We start from the raw sequence: 5729 nt of genomic DNA on the forward strand, positions 1-5729 counted from the left end.
CCATTCCTTTGCCCAAACAATCAAAATCCTGCTCCAAATTATTGACAACCATCTTCACTATCTACAATACCACCCAGTTTAGTGTCTTCTGCAAACTTACTAATCGTGCCCCGGACGTTCTCATCCAAATCATTGATGTAGATGACAAACAGAATCCTGTATCATTAATTAATTACAATTCCACTGTTGCCATAGAGGGGACTGAGCTTGAGCCTTTGGTGCAGTCATCTAAACTGCACCACCATCTTACTTGGTGGTTCCATGGATAGTTTCATACTGATTCTTAAGACGAGCTTCACTTCAGTGGCCAGCCTGTTGGAAGTGAAGTGTAATGTTGTCTTGTGGAAGACTGATACAGAGGTTGGACTATCAATGCAGGCTTGCCGCACCCCAGTGTATACTGGGACACATCCACAGTGGACCTGTTGGATAGAATGACAGCTTGCATACTATCATGAAACAGATGTAGAGTGCAGACAGGTTTCTGAATCAAATATTATCTTTTTCGTTTGGCAAAGGTCAGAAAATGCCATGTACCGTAGATCAGTGTTCTCTGCACAGTTTACGAATTTAATTCAGGGTGGAGATCACATCCACGACCCACTTCATGTTTGAATCCACACTGTGAATTAGAGAGCAGCTTTTCAGCTGCAAGGAGATGTTGAGAAGTTTAGGTGGTAGACAATTGGTAGATGCGTCTCTTGAAAGATCTCACAATTATAGCATCTCTTCACATCCCTGGATTGCCTTCTGTGAGGTTTTGTCAGAAGTTCCTCCTGAAGTTCTTAAATTTGGCAGGTATTATGTATTACAGAGGGAACGGTCTCTGCGGAATGCAGCAAGGGAGGGGATGGGAAGATATGGCCAGTGTTGGGGTCCCGTTGTAGGTGACGGGAATGTTGGCGGGTGATTTGTTGGATACGCTGGCTGGTGGGGTGGAAGGTGAGAACGAGGGGGATTCTGTCCTTGTTACGAATGGGGGGAGGGGGAGCAAGAGTGGAGCTGCGGGATGTAGAAGAGACCATAGTGAGAGCCTCATCTATAATGGAAGAGGGGAAGCCCCGTTTCCTGAAGAATGTGGACATCTCTGACGCCCTAGTGTGAAGCACCTCATCCCGGGCGCAGGTGCGGCATAGACGGAGAAATTGGGAGTAGGGGATAGACTTTTTGCAGGAGACCGGGTGGGAAGAAGTGTAGTCCAGATAGCTGTGCGAGTCAGTGGGTTTGTAGTGGATGTCAGTCACTGGTCTGTCTCCTGTGATGGAGATGGTGAGGTCCAGAAACAGGAGGGAGATGTCGGAGATAGCCCAGGTATATTTAAGGGCAGGATGGAAATTGGAAGTGAAGTGTATGAAGTCAGTGAGTTCTGCATGGGTACAAGAGGTAGCACCAATGCAGTCGTCGATGTAGCGGAGGTAGAGTTCGGGGATGGGGCCGGTGTACGCCCGGAACAGGGATTGTTCGACGTACCCGACAAAGAGGCAGGCGTAGCTAGGGCCCATGCAACTGCAGTTATTTTCTTACACTACAATGTTTGAGATCAGCCTCATTAGTGTCACTTGTTGAGCTCAGCCTAGAAATCATACTCTGGCCTTAGTATTTAGTTGAGAGATACAGCTCAGAAACAGGCCTGTTGGACGACCGACCAACGATCCCCGCACATTAACACTATCCTACACACACTAGGGACAGTTTACATTTTATACCAAAGCCAACTAACCTACAACCCTGCACATCTTTGGATTGTGGGAGGAAACCGAAGATCTCGGAGAAAACTCACAAGGAGGACAGACAAACTCCGTACAGACAGCACCCATCGTCAGGATCGACCCTGGGTCTCTGGCGCTGTAAGGCGGCAACTTTACCACTGCGCCACCGTGTATATCGCTTTGGAACACTTGAAATTTTAAATTCAGTTCAAAGAGACCTGTTCATTTCTCAAAAATGTTTTTAATAAGCTTTATTTTAACAATTTTACTTCAGGAACAAGCAAAAAAGATTGCACAGAATTTTGACCATGTTTTCTTTGAAAAGATCGGAGCAAACTGGAAGCAAGCACACATCTCTGTTCAAGACCACCTCATTTAAAAAAACCGTGGCCAAGAGTAAAGCAAGAGACACTGAGTCACTAGCACTAATAATCAGTTTAAAATGTCGCCACACATACAACACATCCAGTAAAAACAGTCCCAGATCATTCAACTTCCCTCAGTTGTGGCACAATATCTGAAACTCAATGACATGAACTCTCCAAAGGAGATGTGAACCGATGGCACTAAGACAAATGTCTATCAGGTTAGAAAAACGCGTTCACAATTACAATACCAATAACTCTTAAAGCAGTTCCTGTCTTGAGCCTAAAATTACAGTGTTTAATATGTGCATTAACAGTCAAGCTGAGTGCCTTAATTGAATGGAATAATTTACAGTCACATGTAACAAGTCACAGTGATATGCTTTGCTCGCATACACAAAGTATGCAAACAGTCGCCACATGAAGGGCACTGGCAAAGTTACAAAAGTCCACCTTTGTTCTTCCCCCCCCCCCCCCCACGCTGGGCCTCCTTTGTTCTCCCCCCCCCCCCCCCCAGGCCAGGCCCTCCCTTGTTCTTCCCCCTCCCTCACGGTGGTCAATACGCTTTTAGTTTAAAAATGAAAAGATGTTAAAAATATCCAATCCTTTAAATACTTCTGGCCCAGTCTGGTCTATCATGGGGAGAGTCGGGATTATTTCACAACAACTGTGTGCGTGGGTTCGAACCAAGAATGGAAAATGAGAGTGCTGATTCCACCAGCAACCCTCTGGCCTTTTAGCTTTCTGTGGCCAGAGCTCAGCCTGGCCTGAGGACCAGGATCACCACGGCAGCGTTTTGCTGAATAATGGTTGCCTGCGATCACATGCTCAGCCTGCACTCAATTCATAATGAGAATATCAACAACCTCCGCTCGAACAAAACATCCCAGAGAGGTACGATATGCAGCAGTACAGTTGCTGCCTTACAGTGCCAGAGACTCGGGTTTGATTCTGAGCACGGGTGCAGCCTGTACACAGTTTATGCGTTCTCCCCGTGACCTGCGTGGGTTTTAAGAAAGGGAGAGAGAAAATAGGGAATTATAGACCAGTTAGCCATACATCGGCAGTGAGGAAGATGCTGGAGTCGATTATTAAATATGTTAAAGCAGCGCATTAGGATAGCAGTAACAGGATCGGTCAAAGTCAGCATGGATTTATGAAGGGGAAATCATGCTTGACTAATCTTCTGGAATTTTTGAGGATGTAACAAGTAGAATGGGTAAGGGAGAGCCAGTGGATGTGGTGTATCTGGACTTTCAAAAAGCCTTTGACAAGGTCCCACACAAGAGATTAGTGGGCAAAATTAGAGCACATGGTATTGGGAGTAGGGTATTGACATGGATTGAGAACTGGTTGGCAGACAGGAAGCAAAGAGTAGGAATTAACGGGTCAATTTCAGAGTGGCAGGCAGTGACTAGTGGGGTACTGCAAGGCAGTACCGGGACCCGTTATTTACAATATATATTAACGATTTAGATGAGGGAATTAAAAGTAACATCTCCAAATTTGTGGATGACACAAAGCTGGGTGGCAGTGTGAGCTACAATGAAGATGCTATGAGGCTGCAGGGTGAATTGGTTAAGTTGGGTGAGTGGGCAGATGCATGGCAGATACAGTATAATGTGCATAAATGTGAGGTTATCCACTTTGGTGGCGAGAACAAGAAGGCAGAATATTATCTGAATGGTGTCAGATTATGAAAAGGGGAGGTGCAATGAGACCTGGGTGTCCTTGTACATCAGTCACTGAAAGTGAGCATGCAGGTACAGCAGGCAGTGAAGAAAGCTATTGGCATGTTGGCCTTCATAGGGAGAGGATTTGAGTCTAGGAGCATGGAGGTCCTACTGCAGTTGTACAGGGCCCTGGTGAGACCGCACCTGGAGTATTGTGTGCAGTTTTGGTCTTCAAACTTGAGTGCAGCTTAGGTTCACCAAGTTAATTCCCGGGATGGCGGGACTGATTTATGATGAAAGAATGGATCAACTGGGCGTATATTCGCTGGAATGAGAGAGGATCTTATAGAAACATATAACATTCTTAAGGGATTGGACAGGCTAGATGCAGGAAAATGTCGTCCCTTTGGTGCTAATGGAAGAATTTTCATTGAAATCGGTTATATTTTTTAAGTTATTCACATTTTAAAGTTTAAATCTATCTCCTAGGGAGGGAGGGGGGAGGGTGGAGGGAATGGGGGAGAGGGAGGAGGGATAAGGGGGGTTGAGGGGGATGGAGTGGGGGAGAGGGGAAGAGGGAAGATGGGGAGGGGAGGGTGTGGAGGGAGGGGGGAGGATGGGGGGAAGGGGAAGGGGAGGGGGAAGATGGGGAGGGGAGGGAGGGGAGGGGGGAGGGGGAAGGGGAAGGGGAGGAAGGAGGAGGGAGATGGGGAGGGGAGGGAGGGGAGAAAGGGGGGGAGAGGAGGGGGAGGAGGGAGGGGGGAGGAGAAGGTGCTGCATCAATGCAGGTGAGGTTTGGGCCCAATGGGTCCACTTGGTCTAGTGAACTAATGAAAATTGGATATGCAGTGGATGCCGGCTCCAATCCAGTAGTGGGAGTGCATATTTGAGAAATATATCTTCATATTACTTCAGCTAATATGTAGAAAATAAATCAGAGATGTGCTCAATTTTTTTGTGTGAAGTGCTGTAATCTCACGATCAATTCCACATATTGCATGAAATGCCTTACAATTCTTTTTTCCGATTTTTATAGTTCGATTTCTGGGATACCGATCCTGAACCAACATTTCTATCCTATCACTACCTGCATCCCAGGTCGGGTATAGACACACAGTGCTGGAGGGACTTAGTTGGTCAGGCAGCATCTCTGAGAAAAAGGATTGGTGAAAGGCTGGAGCGATTATGTTGAAAGGCTGGAGCGATTGGGCTTGTATACACTGGAATTTAGAAGGATGAGGGGGGATCTTATTGAAACATATAAGATAATTAGGGGATTGGACACATTAGAGTCAGGAAACATGTTCCCAATGTTGGGGGAGTCCAGAACAAGGGGCCACAGTTTAAGAATAAGGGGTAGGCCATTTAGAACGGAGATGAGGAAGAATTTTTTCAGTCAGAGAGTGGTGAAGGTGTGGAATTCTCTGCCTCAGAAGGCAGTGGAGGCCAGTTCGTTGGATGCTTTCAAGAGAGAGCTGGATAGAGCTCTTGAGGATAGCGGAGTGAGGGGGTATGGGGAGAAGGCAGGAACGGGGTACTGATTGAGAGTGATCAGCCATGATCGCATTGAATGGCGGTGCTGGCTCGAAGGGCTGAATGGCCTCCTCCTGCACCTATTGTCTATTGTCTATTGTCTATTGACCTTTCCGGTCTGGACCCTTCTCCCTTCTTCAGATCTCTTCAGTCCTGACCTGAAATGTCAGCCATCCTTTTTCTCCAGAGATGCTGCCTGACCCGCTGAGTTACTCCAGCACTCTGTGCCTATCTTTGGTATAAACCAGCATCTGCAGTTCTTTGTGTCTGCAGGTGGGGTGGAAGCTGTTTAGATATTGGAGTAAAGTTTGTACTCTCTGTCTCTTCCATGGGATGTTTGACTTGGGTTCAATTGTAGTATGTCCTGCAAACTGCAGCTAAAGTTACTGGATATATTCAGATGGAATATCCCCCCCACCCCCACCCACCCACCCCCTCCCCAGTGCCCT

This window comes from Rhinoraja longicauda, unplaced genomic scaffold (genome assembly GCF_053455715.1).
Source record: "Rhinoraja longicauda isolate Sanriku21f unplaced genomic scaffold, sRhiLon1.1 Scf000147, whole genome shotgun sequence".
Classification (NCBI taxonomy): Eukaryota; Metazoa; Chordata; class Chondrichthyes; order Rajiformes; family Arhynchobatidae; genus Rhinoraja; species Rhinoraja longicauda.